Source organism: Balaenoptera physalus (genome assembly GCF_965194825.1).
Source record: "Balaenoptera physalus genome assembly, chromosome: 14".
NCBI lineage: Eukaryota > Metazoa > Chordata > Mammalia > Artiodactyla > Balaenopteridae > Balaenoptera > Balaenoptera physalus.
In genome coordinates, this window is record NC_138893.1 from 52,407,789 (window position 1) to 52,428,307 (window position 20,519).

Sequence of the window (20,519 nt, forward strand, 5' to 3'; positions counted from 1 at the left end):
CTAATTTCATTCTTTTACATGTAGCTGTCCAGTTTTCCCAGCACCACTTATTGAAGAGACTGTCTTTCTCCATTGTATATTCTTGCCTCGTTTATCAAAGATAAGGTGACCATATGTGCGTGGGTTTATCGCTGGGCTTTCTATCCTGTTCCATTGATCTATATTTCTGTTTTTGTGCCAGTACCATACTGTCTTGATTACTGTAGCTTTGTAGTATAGTCTGAAGCCCGGGAGCCTGATTCCTCCAGCTTCGTTTTTCTTTCTCAAGATTGCTTTGGCTATTCGGGGTCTTTTGTGTTTCCATATAAATTGTGGAATGTTTTGTTCTAGTTCTGTGAAAAATGCCATTCGTAGCTTGATAGGGATTGCATTGAATCTGTAGATTGCTTTGGGTAGTATAGTCATTTTCACAATGTTGATGCTTCCAATCCAAGTACATGGTATATATCTCCATCTGTTTGTATCATCTTTAATTTCTTTCATCAGTGTCCTATAGTTTTCTGCATACAGGTCTTTTGTCTCCTTAGGTAGGTTTATTCCTAGGTATTTTATTCTTTTTGTTGCAGTGGTAAATGGGAGTGTGTCCTGAATTTCTCTTTCAGATTTTTCATCATTAGTGTACAGGAATGCAAGAGATTTCTGTGCATTAATTTTGTATCCTGCTACTTTTCCAAATTCATTGATTAGCTCTAGTAGTTTTCTGGTAGCATCTTTAGGATTCTCTATGTATAGTATCAAGTCATCTGCAAACAGTGACAGCTTTACTTCTTCTTTTCCGATTTGGATTCCTTTTATTTCTTTTTCTTCTCTGATTGCTGTGGCTAAAACTTCCAAAACTATGTTGAATAATAGTGGTGAGAGTGAGCAACCTTGTCTTGTTCCTGATCTTAGTGGAAATGGTTTCAGTTTTTCACCATTGAGAATGATGTTGGCTGTGGGTTTGTCATATATGGCCTTTATTATGTTGAGGTAAGTTCCCTCTATGCCTACTTTCTGTAGGGTTTTTATCATAAATGGGTGTTGAATTTTGTCAAAAGCCTTTTCTGCATCTATTGAGATGATCATATGGTTTTTCTCCTTCAATTTGTTAGTAAGGTGTATCACATTGATTGATTTCAGTATATTGAAGAATCCTTGCATTCCTGGGATAAACCCCACTTGATCACGGTGTATGATCCTTTTAATGTGCTGCTGGATTCTGTTTGCTAGTATTGTGTTGAGTATTTCTGCATCTATGTTCATCAGTGATATTGGCCTGTAGTTTTCTTCCTGTGTGACATCTTTGTCTTGGTTTGGTATCAGGGCGATAGTGGCCTCATAGAATGAGTTTCGGAGTGTTCCTCCCTCTGCTATATTTTGGAAGAGTTTGAGAAGGATAGGTGTTAGCTCTTCTCTAAATGTTTTAAAGAATATGCCTGTGAATCCATCTGGTCCTGAGCTTTTGTTTGCTGGAAGATTTTTAATCACAGTTTCAATTTCAGTGCTTGTGCTTGGTCTGTTTATGTTTTCTATTTCTTCCTGGTTCGGTCTTGGAAGGTTGTGCTTTTCTAAGAATTTGTCCATTTCTTCCAGGTTCTCCATTTTTTTGGTATATAGTTGCTTGTAGTAATTCTCATGATCCATTGTATTTCTGCAATGTCAGTTGTGACTTCTCCTTTTTCATTCTAATTCTGTTGATTTCAGTCTTCTCCCTTTTTTCCTTGATGAGTCTGGCTAATGGTTTATCAATTTTGTTTATCTTCTCAAAGACCAGCTTTTAGTTTTATTGATCTTTGCTATTGTTTCCTTCATTTCTTTTTCATTTATTTCTGATCTGATCTTTATGATTTCTTTCCTTCTGCTAACTTTGGGGGTTTTTTGTTCTTCTTTCTCTAATTGCTTTAGGTGTAAGGTTAGGTTGTTTATTTGAGGTGTTTCTTGTTTCTCTAGGTAGGATTGTAATGCTATACACTTCCCTCTTGGAACTGCTTTTGCTGCATCCCATAGGTTATGGGCCATCGTGTTTTCATTGTCATTTGTTTCCAAGTACTTTTTGATTTCCTCTTTGATTTCTTCAGTGATCCCTTGGTTGTTTAGTCGTGTATTGTTTAGCTTCCATGTGTTTATAATTTTTACTGTTTTTTTTCCTGTAATATATCTAGTCTCATAGTGTTGTGGTTGAAAGGATACTTGATAAGACTTCAATTTTCTTAAATTTACCAAGGCTTGATTTGTGACCCAAGATATGATCTATCCTGGAGAATGTTCCATGAGCACTTGAGAAGAATGTGTATTCTGTTGTTTGCGGATGGAAGGTCCTATAAATATCAATTAAGTCCTTCTTGTTTAATGTGTCATTTAAAGCTTGTGTTTCCTTTTTTATTTGCATTTTGGATATCTGTCCATTGGTGAAAGTGGGGTGTTAAAGTCCCCTACTATGATTGTGTTACTGTCGATTTCCCCTTTTATGGCTGATAGCATTTGCCTTATGTATTGAGGTGGTCCTATGTTGGGTGCATAAATATTTACAATTGTTATATCTTCTTCTTGGATTGATCCCTTGATCATTATGTAGTGTCCTTCTTTGTCTCTTGTAATAGTCTTTATTTTAAAGTCTCTTCTGTCTGATATGAGAATTGCTACTCCAGCTTTCTTTTGATTTGCATTTGCATGGAATATCTTTTCCATCCCCTCACTTTCAGTCTGTATGTGTCCCTAGGTCTGAAGTGGGTCTCTTGTAGACAGCATATACATGTGTCTTGTTTTTATATCCATTCAGCCAGTCTATGTCTTTTGGTTGGAGCATTTAATCCATTTAAATTTAAGGTGGTTATCGATATGTATGTTCCTATTACCATTTTCTTAATTGTTTTGGGTTTGTTATTGTAGGTCTTTTCCTCCTCTTGTGTTTCCTGCCTAGAGAAATTCCTTTAGCATTTTTTGTAAAGCTTGTTTGGTGGTGCTGAATTCTCTTAGCTTTTGATTGTCTGTAAAGGTTTTAATTTCTCCGTCGAATCTGAATGAAATCCCTGCTGGGTAAAGTAATATTGGTTGTAGGTTTTTACCTTTCATCACTTTAAATATGTCCTGCCACTCCCTTCTGGCTTGCAGTTTCTGCTGAAAGATCAGCTGTTAACCTTATGGGGATTTCCTTATATGTTATTTGTTGCTTTTTCCTTGCTGCTTTTAATATTTTTTCTTTGCATTTAATTTTTGATAGTTTGATTAATATGTGTCTTGGCATGTTTCTCCTTGGATTATCCTGTATGGGACTCTTTGCACTTCCTGAACTTGATTGACTATTTCCTTTCTCTTACTAGGGAAGTTTTCAACTATAATCTCTTCAGATATTTTCTCAGTCCCTTTCTTTTTCTCTTCTTCTTCTGGGACCCCTATAATTAGAATTTTGGTGCGTTTAATGTTGTCCCAGAGGTCTCTGAGACTGTCCTCAATTCTTTTCATTCTTTTTTCTTTATTCTGCTCTGTGATTTTTATTTCCACTATTTTATCTTCCAGGTCACTTATCCGTTCTTCTGCCTCAGTTATTCTGCTATTGATTCCTTCTAGAGAATTTTTAATTTCATTTATTGTGTTGTTCATCATTGTTTGTTTGCTCTTTAGTTCTTCTAGGTCCTTGTTAAACGTTTCTTTTATTTTTTCCGTTCTATTTCCAAGATTTTTGATCATGTTTACTGTCATTACTCTGAATTCGTTTTCAGGTAGACTGCCTATTTCCTCTTCATTTGTTTGGTCTGGTGGTTTTGTACCTTCCTCCTTCATCTGCTGCGTATTTCTCTGTCTTCTCATTTTGCTTAACTTACTGTGTTTGGGGTCTCCTTTTCACAGGCTGCAGGTTCGTAGTTCCCCTTGTTTTTGGTGTCTGCCCCCAGTGGGTAGGGTTGGTTCAGTGGGTTGTGTAGGCTTCCTGGTGGAGGGGACTGGTGCCTGTGTCTGGTGGATGAGGCTGGATCTTGTCTATGTGGTAGGCAGGACCAAATCCGGTGGTGTGTTTTGGGGTGTCTGTGAACTTATTATGATTTTAGGCAGCCTCTCTGCTAATGGGTGGGGTTGTGTTCCTGTCTTGCTAGTTGTTTGACATGGGGTTTCCAGCATTGGAGCTTGCTGGTTGTTGAATGGAGCTGAGTCTTAGCATTGAGATGGAGATCTCTGGGAGAGCTCTTGCCAATTGCTATTACGTGGGGCTGGGAGGTCTCTGGTGGTCCAATGTCCTGAACTCGGCTCTCCCATCTCTGAGGCTCAGGCCTGACCTCAGGCCGGAGCACCAAGACCCTGTCAGCCACACGGCTCAGAAGAAAAGAGAGAAAAAAAAGAAAGAAAGAAAACATAAAATAAAATAAAGTTATTAAAATAAAAAACTTTTTTAAAGTATTAAAATTAAAAATTTAAAAAGTAATTTATAAAAAAGAAGAGAGCAACCAAACCAGTAAACAAATCCACCAATGACAGCAAGTGCTAAAAATTAAACTACGATACACTTATAAATCAGAAACTAGTCAGTAGCAAACAGAAAACCCCAAGTCTCCAGTTGCTTCCAAAGTCCACTGCCTCAATTTTGGGATGATTCGTTGTCTATTCAGTTATTCCACAGATGCAAGGTACATCAACTTGATTGTGGAGATTTAATCCACTCTTCCTGAGGCTGCACAGAGAAATTTCCCTTTCTCTTCTTTGTTCGCTCAGCTCCTGGGATTCAGCTTTGGATTTGGCCCTGCCTCTGCATGTAGGTTGCCCTCTGACGTCTGTCCTTTGCCCAGACAGGACGGGGTTAAAGGAGTGGCTGATTAGGGGGCTCTGGCTCACTCAGGCCTGGGGGAGGGAGGGGTACGGAATGCGGGGCAAGACTGCAGTGGCAGAGGCCAGCGTGACGTTGCAACAGCCTGAGGCACGCCATGTGTTCTCCCGGGGAAGTTGTCCCTGGATCACGGGACCCTGGCAGTGGTGGGCTGCACAGGCTCCCAGGAGGGGCGGTGTGGATAGTGCACACAGGCTTCTTGGTGGCTCCAGCAGCAGCCTTAGCGTCTCATGCCCGTCTCTGGTGTCTGCGCTGATAGCTGTGGCTCACGCCCGTCTCTGGAGCTCGTTGAGGCGGTGCTCTGAATCCCCTCTCCTCACGCACCCGGAAACAGTGGTCTCTTGCCTCTTAGGCAGGTCCAAACTTTTTCCCGGACTCCCTCCCTGCTAGCTGTGGCGCACTAGCCCCCTTCAGGCTGTGTTCACGCCGCCAACCCCAGTCCTCTCCCTGGGGTCTGACCTCCGAAGCCCGAGCCTCAGCTCCCAGCCCCCACCAGTCCTGGCGGGTGAGCAGACAAGCCTCTTGGGCTGGTGAGTGCTGGTCAGCACCGATCCTCTGTGCGGGAATCTCTCCGCTTTGCCCTCCGCACCCCTGTGGCTGCGCTCTCCTCCGTGGCTCCGAAGCTTCCCCCCCCCGCCACCCACCGTCTCCACCAGTGAAGGGGCTTCCTAGTGTGTGGAAACCTTTCCTCCTTCACAGCTCCCTCCCAGAGGTGCAGGTCCTGTCCCTATTCTTTTGTCTCTGTTTTTTTCTTTTTTCTTTTGCCCTACCCAGGTACGTGGGGAGTTTCTTGCCTTTTGGGAAGTCTGAGGTCTTCTGCCAGACCATCTTGAAGGTCCTCCTATAATTTTGTTTTCTTATACTATTCTTTAATGCTTTTAGAACCAGGGTTCTACTATCATAAAATGATTTGAGTAGTTTTTGTTCTTTATCTATTCTTTACCTATTCTTTGCAACAATGTATTTAATATAAGGATTATTTGTTCTTTAAGGGTCTTGTTAAACCGGTTGTAGAGAGCTTCTGGTCTGGCCATGATGGAATACTTTATATTGGACTGACCCTCCCACCAAAAACAACTCTAAAAGGTGGTCAAATAATAAAATAACCTTTCGAAGGTACTGGAGTATAATCAACACAGGGAGACTTGAGGGGCTAGGATCCTTGAAAGAAGGGAAATCTATGAAGTGAACCACATATCACCACCATCTCTAGATTTTTCCCTAAGGGCATTTTCCAGATTATCACCTAGAGGAATAGAGTTTAAACAGAAACAGCATTCTTTTTGTGCTGGGGAGACAGAGTCAGATTTTGGGGCTGCCAAAGTGGCGTATTAAAGGGAAAAATCCCAGAGAAAAGCAAAGCACAGAGAAGGAGCCCAAAAATATAATACAAATTCCCCACAAGTGATTGGCCAACTCCTAAGCTGCATGTACAAGTGGTGAGACCCCTAGAAATGAAGCAAAAAACAACAGCTGAGAGGCTAGAGTACTGCACAAAGATTTCAGCAACCACATAATGATAGAGAAACAGATTAGAGCTCAAGTCCTGTCAGTGGGTGGGGGCTTTAATAAATGCCCCTGATTTTCAGTTGAGACTCTGCAAGGCTTATACCCTAGGAGTAATGACAATGCCCTAGATATAACGACAGTGTCTTAGCAGTAAAGGCAAATCTGAAAAAGACCAAACCTACCAAAGCCTTAAACCAAACTTTAATAAGATCAAGGTGATCTGCTGGTATTCTCTGTTCTTTCCAGAAAAAGCAATAACTGTCTTTGGAGAATGGCAAATCGTCCATAGCCTTTACAATTTTTAATTCACAATGTCCAAGATCCACTTGAAAGTTATGAAGCATGCCAAAAAATAGAACTAAGTTGTCAGAAGCTAAGAGAGGAGAAACACACACACACGTGTGCATGTGTACACTTGCGTGATTCTGGCATTTGGGTTATCAGACAAGGAACTTTAAATAACTCTGATCAATATGTTCAGGAAAGTAGAGGAAAATATGAATAAAAGGTGAAACATAGAGGATTTTAACAGAGAATTGGAACCTATTTTACAAAAATCAAATGGACTCGTGCAAAAATATCTGAAATTAAGAACTCTCTGGATGTGTTTAACAAAACAGACAAGATATAGCAAAAAAAAAAAAAAAAGGATTAATTAACTTGTAGACAGGTTAATCACAAATATCCAAAATGAAGCACAGGAAAAAATAAAAAGAATGGTAAAAATTAGTATATGGAATATGTGGGATAGAGTCAACTTTTACTGAGAATTGGAGTACCAGAAGAACAGAAAATGCAACAGAAGCAATTTTTGAAGACAGAATGACCAAGAAAATGCCACAAATTGAAGAAGCTCACATTTTTAAAAAGTTAAACTTAGAATTAGCATATGACTCAGCAATTCTACTTAGAGTTATATACCCCAAAGAACTGAAAACAGGTATTTTTTTAAATTGCAAACAGGTATTCTTTTCCATGAATACTTTTCCAAATATTTCCATGGAAATACTTTACCATGAATATTCATAACAGCACTATTTACAAAAGCAGCTAAAAGGTGGAAGAAGTCCACCTTTTGAATGTATAAACAAAATGTGGTATATCTGGAATAAGTACTGATATATGACATGACATGACATGGATAGACTTTGAAAACATTATGCTAAGTGAAAGAAGCCAGTCACAAAGGACCACGTATCAAATGGTTCCATTTATATGGAATGCCCAGAAGAGGTATATCCATAGGGACAGAAAGATTAGTGGTTTCTAGGGGCTGGGGAACAGGAGGATGGGGATTGACTGCTTAATGGATATGGGGTTTCCTTTTCAGGTGAAAATGTTTTGGAACTAGATAGTGATGATGGTTGCACAGCATTATGACTGTACTAAATGCCGCTATTGTAAACTTTAAAATGGTTAATTTTATGGTACACAATTGAAAAACATTTATAGAAGAATCTCAGCAAACTGTAATAAGGATACATACAAAGAAAACCACACCTAGATAAATCTAGTCATACTGCGAGAAAACAAAACTAGCTGTTGAAAAAAAATATTTCATTATCTTCTACCTTCTATAGTTTGTACTGATAAGTCAAATGTAAGTAATATGATCACTCTTTTGAAGGTAAAGCCTTTTTTTTTTTGGCTGCTTTTAAGATTTTTGCTTGATTCATATCTCACACCATAAACAAAAATTTTAATTAAATAGATCACAGAAAGATAAAACAAAGCTTCAGAAGAAAACAGCATATTCTCATGACCTTGAAGTAGGCAAAGATTTCTTAAATAAGACATAAAAATCAGTAACTCTGAGAAAAAGATTGATTAATTGAACTTCTTGTCAATGAACAATCTCTATTCATTAAATTTTTTTTTTTAATTCATTAAATTTTTAAAAAGACACCATACACAAGTGGAAAGGCAAGTCACAAACTGAGAGAAGATATTGGCCATATATATACAACAAAAGTTTTGCATCCAGGATATATAAAATATTACTGCTAGTCAATAAGAAAAAACAGGGGATTTGATCTTAAAAAGGGCAAAAGACACAAACAGGCACTTCACAAAATGTCCTGTTTTGTGTATGGAAGAGCCCTCTGAGATTTCTGGTATAAGTTGTAGCTCCCAGTCCCCATTCTTGAGGCCTATGCTTGATCCAGTTTCTCTTGATTCTACTCAGTTACCATTCTGATTTTGAATCTCTATTTATTTCTACTATTTAGAGATTTTTCTTCATTTCAGAAAAGTTTAGCTGATATTCTTTGTTTTATTTGTGCAGCATTTCTACATCTTTAAGATTGGAGGCGGGATTCCTAGCACCCACTCAGTCATGGGTGTTTACTTAGAAGTCCAAATTCCATTTTCATGAAGTCAGTTTAAATTAGAGTGGGTGATATAGCCTGGATTGTTTCTGGATTCATGACTATATTACTATAAGTCATTGCGGGCACAGTAAGTTAAAAGAGTTCACAGAGCAGGAAGCTATTTAGAGTAGGAAGAGAGAAACAGAGGGATCTGGAGGTTTATACAACCATTGGAAACAAATGTTGGCAAGCCAGTGTACTTTTAGCACTTTCTTTTCTGGTTGACCTTATTTTGAGCGCTTGCTCTTTATCACTAGGGACCTGGTGGGGTTTTGTTTGTGTGTTTTATACAAGCAAAGTATCTAATAATTTACAGTGATCCAGTGATTCTCAAGGATTGGGATCTATTCACAACTCATATCACCTGGGATGCTGATTAAAAAGGTAGATTCAAGAGCTCCACCCAGAGCCAGGGAATCTACATTTAACATGCTTTCTATGGTGGTGATTCACATATTCAAGTGTGAAAATCATTACAGATAGGTACTAGAGATATGTATGTTAATTAACACTGTGAGTAGTGGTTGTATATCAACTGTGGGAAATCTGGCAGATAATGCTTTAATCCAAGAGAATAAGTGGTAGTTTTCTAGCTTTGGAGAATTTTAATTGTTTAGAGCATCAGGGACTGGCAATCTATAGCCTGTAGGCCAAATCCAGCCCATCGTGGGTTTTTGTTTGGCCACCAAATTTTACAGAATGCTATTTGCATTTGTAAATGGTTGGAAAGAATCAAAAGAAGAAAAATACTTTGTGACATGTGAAAATTCTATGAAATTTAACTTTTAGTGTCCATAAATAATGTTTATTGGAACACAGCTATGCTTATCATTTATGAATTGTCTATGGCTGCTTTTGCATTATGATAGCAGAGTTGAGATGTTGCAGCAGAGACGATATAGCCCCCAAGGCCTAAATTACTTATTATCTGTCTCTTTGAAGAAAAAGTTTGCAGCCCCTAGGCAAGGCTGTAGGCTTTCACCATACTGTGCAGGCCTGTTAAATCTCCTCATAACCCCAAGGCTGCCTCCACTTCTGTACCTCCCCTGGTAACCACTCCCACACACACACATACACACACATACATTCACACACACACACACACACACACACCCTGACTGAATGTCCAGCAGTGAAGCCCCAGACTGTCTTTTTCATTGTGAAAGAAGAAAGCAAAACTGCCCTGTTCTCATTCAGAAAGATTCTTTAAGTTTACCTTTGAAGTATTCTGTGATCTTTGGGAAATCTGTTCTGGAAATATCAGTAACTCTCATTATATTAATTCAACCCTTAGTAATTCTTGGTGCCACTTAGAAGGGCCAATTCTAGCCCCAGGAAAACATAAAAAATGTCTAAAAAGTCTTAAAAGGGGAAATCCATTTACAACAAGCTAAAGGTTAATGGATTCATTATTCAACCTCAAACTGCATTGTATCAAACAAATCATTTGATATAACAAAGAAAAGAGTGTTTTTTAACTTGATAAGAGAATAGGGCTTCCTGAAGCTTTCCCAAATGTTTGATAAGATAAAAGATAAATTTTGGAGAAAAGAAAATAAAGCAGGAATTAAAACTAAGGAGCTTTTCTTTTCTTTGTGTATATAGAGGGGCAGATATATAGTCTGTGAATTACTGAGTGCCTTTTTTTTCACAGCTTCTCTCAACCTTCTTTCTGGTCACTTTTCTGTCCAATAGCAAAATGATAAAAATAAATAAATGAGGAAGTAAGAGTAAATGGAAAACGGGGTTAGAAGAATAATAAAGCAGTGGGAAAGATTAACACTCTAATGTATATCAGCTGGTTTTATTCTCTTGTTAGAGATAGGCTACAAATTTGATTCTTTGCTTCAAGTAGCCAAAGCAAAGTGGAAAATAAAATTTAGTGTCCATGAGTCAAAAACCAAACTAATTTTTCATGAGAAACATTATTTTCCTGTTACTAAATCTTGAGATAAACGTTTCTGGTAGGTCCTCATAAAAAGTCTTACTATATGATGACATGGATGCTCTTTTACACACACACACGCACACACATGTGTAATACAGACACTTTTTGTCTATCCTATTCTTTCAAAAGTATGGATACAAAACGCACATTAAGGAAAAGGCATGGTATAGGGTCTGAGTGCAAAATAGCAGTAATTTCTAGATCTCATAAATAAATGACAGTGTGGACAATTAAACTCAAATAGGAAACTTACGTGAGACCTTTGGGCAAGTCATTTTGTTTTACTTTCCTCATACGTTGGATTTACTCCTGTGTGCATCTGTTGGACGACGTAATACGCAAATACAATTTCATTAATACCATCTGAAATGTAGTAGTTTCACACATATTGAGGGGACACCGAGTGGTATCATTTCACTTTGTGTCAAAGAGGAGACCTTGAGCCTTGGATCTGGAAAGGGCCTTAGAAATCATCTTGGTCAAATATGGCAAATGTGTGGCATATGTGCCTACATTCCTTACTGTCATTACCATGGCAGCCATTACTAATTGATTACATTAATACACGGATGGATAATACGAAGTGGAGATAAGGCTATTTCTCAACACAACCCTTAATACAAGTACTACCAAAAGATCAGTGCTGGCATGCCCAATAAGAATGCTTTTAGTGGATTTCTGGTTTTAGTCCCAACATGTAAAGAGCTTGGAAGTTGTTACTCTCATTCATTCAACTAGAAAAAGCTGAACAATTTGATAATGAATGAATTTTCTTAGACCCGTCAGAGAATTAAGATTGCAGGGCAAACCATCACCAAGAAATCTGGAAAGACAGGTGAATCCAGAGAGTCACCACCAAAATTTGCATACCTGGAACAGAAAATATTGAAGCCATAAACTGATAGGAACATTTAAGTGGTAATTTTGATGAATTACTAGAGACTTAGTGTGGACTAGCTTGAGAGGGAGAAACTCCTGGAGGCTGCAGTCTTAGGCCCTCCCTACACACACTTTTGTAGAATCCAAGAAAAATCCCCTAGCAGCCCTTGCAGGGAGAGGCTTAGGGTAATCATTGTAAAATATGACCTAAGCATTCTCTATAACAAAGGCCAACTCTCCAAGGGAAAAGACATAACCAGAGCCTTATCCCATCTGGGGAAAGGCATTCCTCCCACTCTAACCCCCTCCAGACTTCCTATCTCACCTAGGGGGGTAAAAGCTATACCACTGGGAAAAAATTGTGAAGCTTATAACCCAGAGATATAGACCCACTAAAAGACTGAAATTCAGTCATAAAGTTATGGAACACTTCTCTTCCTCTATAACCAACGACTACACCTACAGGGTTCTAATATAATAACAGTGAATTACAGCTGAAAGAGATGCAAGACACAGACCCTCTCTCTGAGGAAGAGTAACTAAGGAAGCCTAACGTTAAGAGAGGAAACATAAAGATATTAGAAAAATTTGAAGTCTCTGGTACTTAAAGCTTTAACAAACATGAAACATACCCCAACTTCTAGCCCAAATGTTCACACTAGTGGTATATTTATCTCAGTTTCATTACCTGATTCAGCATATTGGTTTTCAAGAAAAAATTACAAAGTTTACTGAAAGGCAAGAAAAAAAACACAGTCTGAAAAAAACAAAGCAAGCATAAAAGCTAGATTTAGATATGACACAGATGTTGGGATTATTAGACAGGGATTTTAAAATAACTATAATTAATATGTTAAGGGCTCTAATGTAAAAAGTACACAACATGCAAGAATAGATGGGTAATGTAATCATAGAGATGGATACTCTACAAAAGAATCAAAAGGAAATACTAGAAATGAAAAATACTATAACAGAAATGAAGAATGCCTTTGGTGCACTCATCAGTAGACCGGACACATCTAAGGAATCAGTGAGCTTGCGGATAGGTCAATACAAATTTCCCAAATGGAAATGAAGAATGAAAAAAACAGAATATGCAAGAACTGTAAGACAGTTTCAAAGTGTATAACATACACATAATTGGAATACCTGAAGGAGAAAAAAGAGGGACTAGAGCAGAAGAGTAATGAAATAATAATGGCATGAACTAATTCAAGTATTGAAGTAATATTGGCTAAAAAGCACTCCAAGACTAATGATATACACAAAAACCACAGGTCCAGGAATCTCAGAGAATACCAAGCAGGATAAATACCAAGAAAACTACACCTAGGAATACTATCTTATTCAAACTACAAAAAACCAAAGAGAAAGAGAAAACCTTGAAAGAAGCCAGGGGAAAACAGCACTGCTTATAGGGGACAAGGATATGAAGTACAGTGATATGAAGCAATATAAACAAAGATAAGAAACCATGCAAGCATGAAGAGAATTGAGTGGAATAAAGTTGAAAGAAAAAAACTCACCGAAGTAGAGTTTTATATACAGCAAAATTATCCTTGAAATGTGAAGGGGAAATAAAGACTTTCTCAGACAAAAACTGAGGGAATTCATCACCAGCAGACTTGCTCTGCAAGAAAGATTGAAAGAAGTGTTTTAGAGAGAAGGAACAAGATATAGACCAGAAATTCAAATCTGCATAAAGAAAGCAAGAGTGTCAGGGAAGGAATAAATGAAGGTAAAACAATATCTTTTATTTTTCTTGATCTAAAAGACAGCTGTTTGTTTAAAGTAATAATAACAACAATGTATTGGGCGATCATAGCATATGGATAAAGGAAATGAATGACAGCAATATTGTAAGAGATGTGAGTGAGGAATTGAGGATAATATTTTATAATGTACTTGTACTGCATGTGAAGGGGTATAGTGTTAGAGTAGTTTAAAACATATATTGGAAACTCTAGGACAACTACTTAAAATTTTTTAGAAAGAAGTTTAATTGCTTGCTAAGAAAGGAGATAAAATGTAATTATGTACAATGTTTAGTTAAAACCAGAGAAACAGAAAAGGAGACAAAAGAGAAAAGAACAGATGCATGAAATAGAAAATATTTACACAGCAAATATTAATCCCAACTATATCCATCATCACTTTAAATGTGAATGGTTTAAATACACCAATTAAAAGACAGAGACTGGGGCTTCCCTGGTGGCGCAGTGGTTGAGAATCTGCCTGCCAATGCAGGGGACACGGGTTCGAGCCCTCGTCTGGGAAGATCCCACATGCCGCGGAGCAACTAGGCCCGTGAGCCACAACTACTGAGCCTGCGCATCTGGAGCTTGTGCTCTGCAACAAGAGAGGCTGCGACAGTGAGAGGCCCATGCACCACGATGAAGAGTGGCCCCCGCTTGCCACAAGTAGAGAAAGCCCTCGCACAGAAACAAAGACCCAACACAGCCAAAAATAAACAAATAAAAAATAAAAATAAAGGAATTCCTTAAAAAAAAAAAAAAGAGACTGGCAGAGAGGATACAAAAACAAAACCCAACTATATATTGTCTACAAGAAACCCAATTCAAATATAAAGACTCAGATAGGTTAAAAGTAAAGAGATGGAGAAAGATATACCATGCTAACATGAATCAAAAGAAAGCTTGAACAACTATATTACTTTCAGTCAAAGCCAACTTTAGAACAAGGAAAATTATTAGGAATGAGGAGGGGCAATACATAATAATAAAGGGGTCAATTCTCCAAGTTATAACAATTCTAAATGTGTATGTACCTAATATCAGAGCATCAAAATACATGAGGCAAAAACTGAAAAAGTACTGTTAGCTATCCTTGATTTAGGCCAACCAACTACCTTGATAGATAAGATGATAAAAGAGGTTAAGTGACTTGCTTACGGTCACAAGACTAATGATTGGCAGAACAGGGGTCTCCTAGTTCCTTGTCCAGATCACTATCTAATAAGTGAAAATTTTGTTTGAGGAGCTATTATCTTCACTTAGTTAATACAAATGTAGACAGGATTAAGAACCACTGGGATAAGGGATAGAGTCCAGGTGACACATTAGCCCAAGACACCATTCAGTTAAGCCTGGGCTTTGTGTGGAGAAGGCTGATCAGGTAAAGGCCTCCAAAGACCAATTGTGTAGGTAAACATTGCAGTTTTGTCAAGAATGGTTGCACAAGATAGGGAAAAAATCAGAGGTTGAAGCTTGGTTTGCCAGTCCAAGTGATAGATCATTCAGGAAGTCAGGAGTAGGGACTAGATAGCAGGAGACTGGGGAAGGAGGGGGGTGGTTACTAAAAACTGCACTGTTGTGGTTCATTGACAGAGGTTCAATTGGACAGGTGATGGTTAGAGCTAAAGGAGCAGGAGAGGTGGGTTTAGGAACTAATGATAGGAAGAAGCAGGTGTCTAGAAGTGTGTACGTGGGGCTAGTTGTTGTGTGGTGAGGCTTGGTAGGCTGTGCAGAGATAAAGAACAGAGAAGGAGGGTGAGTTGTGTTTTGGGGAAACCAAAAGATCCCTGACAGGGAGATCCAGCTCTTGCTCATTCTTTCCCCCTATTTTCCTGTTCTTATTTTCTTTATACAGTTGGCTCTCCATATCCATTGGTTCTGTATCTGTGGATTCAACCCACTGTAGATTGAAAATATTTGAAAAAAAAATTCCAGAAAGTTCCAAAAAGCAAAATTTGAATTGTCATTGACTGGCAACTATTTACACAGCATTTACATTGTATTAGGTATTATAAGTAATCTAGAGATGATTTAAAGTATAAGGGAGAATGTACGTGGTTATGTGTAAATACTGCACCCTTTTATATAAGGGACTTGGGCATCCACAGATTTTGGTACCCCTCAGGGGCAGGGGGTAAGGAGGAGGGTTCTGGAACCAGTCCCCCCCAGATACCAAGGGATGACTGTATACTTCCTTCTACTCTAATTGTCCAAATATGTAAACAGAATATATTAAATGAAAATTTACCATTTTCATTCTTAATTTAGAACGCCAACTATCATTGAGTCTCTCAAGAAAAAAAAGAAACAGAACTTATTTGCTTTTTATTTCTGTCTTGTTTAACTCATGATTGATTAACTCTTTAAAATGTAAATAATTCTTTAAAAGGGGGCTGTTCTTCTAGAAATCTTTGCAATGATAGCAGTCACTTTGCTTATTCTTCATGTTCAAACACATGTTCTTAAGCACAGGGAAGACAACATGCTGATATTTACCCTCGTTCTCAGGCCCTTTTGAGGTCAATAATCAAACTGAATTTGTAGGAGATTCCAGGGAAAAAATAGGATATTTTAGGGTACCATGAAAATTTCAATTCTTTGAAATTTTTTAAAGGGAAAGATGGTAAGAAAACATTCCTTTGTGGAGAGATATGTGAAATTTTACCTTGAAATTATGACATTAAAATTTCTATTAGCTAAATAAGTCTAATCAAACCCTCTGTCAGTTACAAATAATATAATTATACATTCTGAGCTCTAGTCCAAGGAATTTGAATTTTATTTCATGGTACTGATGTATTTATCATATCTACTCAGCTGTAAAGTAAGTATATGTTGTGATTAAACATCATACAGATCTCACTTCAAATACTGGCTGGTGCCATTTTACTAGCAAGGTATTTAACTTCTCTGAGACTCAGTTTCTCTGTATGTAAAACATGAACACTAATAGAACTCTACCTAGAATCTAGAGTATAGCTAGCATATAGTATGCACTCCATAAGTTTTTACTGGATAAATAATTATCTCATAATACTATGTGAAGATTATATAATGTATGCGATGCATGACACATACTAAGCATTCAGTAGCTGTTAGTTTTATACTATCATCATCATCCTTATCATTAATTTCTCTATTTGAAGGGGGACATTCTGTTAAAATGGTAGAGGGAATTTTATTGTTTCTAGGAGAGTGATATCTAAGTATTTCTCCTAAGCAATCATAACTAGCTGTCTTCTGGTTATAATCTTTAATGTAGTCAGAGATACTTAAAATTGAAAATCTGATATTTAAGCTCCCTCATTTATTATGGAAGACTCTTATATCATCCAATTCTATGCACCTGATTTGTCAAAGGGAGCAGATAGCAGTTTTCAAGCACACAGAAACTTAGGGAAAATTTAGTTATGCATGAGGCTTTGTAGAAAAGTCTACTTGAAGATGAAGCAGCCAAACAAAAAAAGGAGCCATGATGGAGAAATTATGATAAAAGGATTGGTTGTAAATATCAAATGAATTTTCTATATTTAAATATTAAGATTAAAAATTGCAATTCAAATTGTTGGAATTACAGTTAAAGATGAACATAAAAACTTTCACTTCAAGAATGATGGAGTACACATACTTTTCCTTATTCCTCATTAAGTACAACTAAAAGCCCTAGCCATTATTTATAAAACAAACATGAAAAAATTCTGAACGGTGGAGAGAATAAGGTAGACTGGGAACCAGGGAACAAACAGTACAGTGGAGAGCTTCCTGATTTGGGTTTTTTTTTGCCTCATATATCCCAGAGTTGGTTCTAGAAAAGCTGGCAACCCAGAAGCACCAACGGATACAAACAAAAAATGCCCCAACAAAATCCAGTTCTCTATAGCCGGAGGACCAGAAAAGGAACAACCTAGCAAAACAGAAAACTTTTATACAATAACCATTCTATTCCAGTCACACAACCACTGAAAAAAAAAACTGTGGTACCATCCCCACCCCTACGCCTGCCAGCAAAAGCCAAGCAGGGAGCTGAGACTGTCCCCCTGGCCAGGCTATAATAAGGTATCTCAGTGCCCCCATTTGTGAAGACCTAGTGAGGAGTGCCAGGACTTTCATTCCTGCTAGGTTATAACAAAGACCCTCCCCACCATCCCCACTCATTGTTGGTGGAGACCAAATGGAGAGCTGGGATTCCCACCCCCAGCTGTTAGAAATAACATGCCTCTTCCCCTCCCCCGGGATGCTGTCAGAGGATACCTAGTGGAGACTCAGGACTTTTACCACCACCCAGAAGTAATGAGGTTACTCCCCACCCACGTGAGTGGAGGTCACATGGGGAGAAGTAACAAGGTAGTCCTACCCTTGAAGTCAGGTTAGTATATCAATGGAGGCCTAGTGGGGAGCTGAAACTCCTACACCCATACAGCAGTAAGGAGGTTCCCTAATCCATGAGCGTCAACGGAGGCCAAGTAAACCAGGCCTGTCAAACCAGGCAGTAATGAGGCAGTATTCCTTCCTTACTCTGCCAGAGTGGTGTCATAGGAGGCCAACCAAAACATAAGATTTAAGATCCAGAGTCTTATAATGCAATACCCCAAATAACCAGATGTCATGTGAAAATCACTTGTCATACCAAGAACCAGAGAAATATCAACTTCAATGAGAAAAGGTAATCAATAGATGCCAACATTGAGATAACAGAGATGTTCAAATTATGAGGATGTTAAAGCAGCTGTCATAAAAATATTTCAATGAGCAATTACAAATACTCTTGAAACAAATGAAAAAAATAGAAAGATAACAAAGAAATAGGAAGTCTCAACAAAGAAATAAATGATATAAAGAAGAACCAAATTGAAATTTTAGAATTGAAAGTACAAAAAATGAAATAAAAAATTCATTGGATAGGCTCAACAGCAGAATGGAGGAGACAGATGAAAAAAAATCAGTGAACTTGAAGATACAATAACAGAAATTACCCAATCTTAGCAACAGAGAAAAACATAGACTGGATTAAAAAAAAAAATAAAGAATGAACAGAGCCTCAGGGATCTGCAGGACCAAAACAAAAGATCAACATTTATGTTGTTGGAGCCCCAGAATGAAAGCAGGTGAGAATAAAAAAATACCTAAAGAAATAATGGCTGCAAACTTCCCATATTTGGCAAAAGACATAAACCTATAAATTCAACAAACTGAGTAAACCCCAAACAAATAAACTCAAAGAAATCCATACCAAGATACACCATACTCAAACTGCTGAAAGCTCTGTAAAATCTTGAAACCAGTAAGAGAAATGGCAGCTTAATTATAGGTAAAAAGCAATTCAAATGACAGCAGATTTTTTTCATCAGAAATCATGAGGCCAGAAGAAAGTGGCACAACAATTTTTTAAGGGCTGAAGGAAAGAGTTGTCTACCTAGCATTCTATATCCAGCAAAAATATCTTTTGGGAATGAAAGGGGAATCAAGACATTTTCAGATGATGGAAAACTAAGAATTTGTTGACAAAGACCTACCTAAAAGAATGGGTAAAGTAAGCTTTCTAAAAAGAAAGGAAATGATAAAAGATGGAAACTTGGAACATCATTTAGGAGGAAAAACAAACAAAAAGGCAAAAGGCAAAAAAAGGCAATAGACCTTCTTTCTCCTCTTGAGTTTTCTAAATTATGATTGATGGTTGAAGCAAAAATTATCACACTGGCTGATGTGGCTGTCAATGTTGTAGAAAAATAGGAGTAATACCCTTATCTTTCACAGAGGCAGTTGATATATACTGTCTAAAGTTGAACATAGTTAAAGCAAAAGCATAATGACTCCATCTTTTAAAATTTTTTATAAAAAACATTTTAAGGAACTAGTATCTGATATATCAGATAATGTTGCTCTAAAATTATTGATAGCAGTACTTTATTATGCATATATGTATGTATACATGTGTATGTATGTATATAGAGATATATGTATACAGACATACAGAGCTGAATGGCATGATTTTCTCTGAATGTTGATAAAGGTGGTGCATTGAGATTTGGTTTAGTTACTAAATTCTTTGTACTATTTGTTATCATGTTTAAGTTTTAAAATGAGTATGTATTTTTGTAACAGAATTATTTTTATTGTATTTAAAAATTATGAATCAAAAGAATATAGCAATTAAAAATAATCTGTTTAAAGGAAAACTGTAAAATATTAATGATACTCAAATTAAATTACACAAAAATGCAAATACTGAAATTTAAAATATCCTACCAGAAATGGTTTCTTTGGGGGCTCAATTCACGTACCATACAACACAAGAAGCAACGTTATATTTACCCCGATCTTGAAATCTAACTAGTAGATGGATACCTCTCTCCGTCTCAATCTCTATCTGTCTCTGTTAACACGTATATACACACATACACACACATGCATGTGTGTACGTACACATATATTCATGATATTGATAAATAGTTCCTTTTAATGCTTTATATGGTGAGAGCTAGCCTTTCTTTTAAAACGAAGACATGGCAATTGTTGTGAAAAGAATTATATTGATGTAAGGTTTTTCTCCAGGTGAAATATTCTACACAGTGAGTATACTTCAAGGAAGTGTAGCTCTATGACATTGAGTTTGCTGGGAATAAAAGTTAGATGCAGGAACGAAAATATACAGAGTATTGGTGAATGTAGCTAGAGAAGCAGTTTGGGGTGTGTGTGTGTGTGTGTGTGTGTGTGTGTGTGTATGCACACATGCACAGTTATGAGTGCTGGGCGCCTAGAAGTAAGCAACATCATGCAGGGGAGAATTGAACCTCTGGTTTTCCTGCTTGTCTGATACATGCAAGTTAGGACATATGATTTCATTGACAATGATGATGCCTAAATGAATCTACCTCAAACTATGGCTATCCCTCAGAGTTAATACTCAAGTTTACACCAGAGGCCTAGTGGAGAATACTGGATGTAGAGTCAAAAGGCTGCCACCCACTGATATGTGACTTCCATTAATTGACCTCCCTTCCAATATTCTAGATTTCATTGTCCTCTCTGGTCATTAGTAATCACCTTAGTCATTGTTTTCATCCTGGACTCAGTTTGCCTAGATATAGAAGAATAAGAATGATCTCTCCCCTCCTCAGCTGTCCTTGCATGATATTAGAATTCAGCCCACTGTTGACAGTTACCCAGTCAATTCAAACTAGAATTAACTAGAGTTCTCTGGGTTAATCTTTTTATTTTCATACTAGGGACCATTTCCTCTCAAAGGAAAACCTTTTTATTATGCACTG

The 20,519-nt window shown here is 37.5% G+C and overlaps 1 protein-coding gene across 7 annotated transcripts in view; it reads left to right on the forward strand.

The window, feature by feature from the left end:
* Positions 1-20,519, forward strand: part of HPSE2 (heparanase 2 (inactive)) — a gene marked incomplete at its 5' end in the record, with an annotated part of 626,538 nt that overhangs the window by 420,850 nt on the left and 185,169 nt on the right. The window lies entirely within an intron of this gene.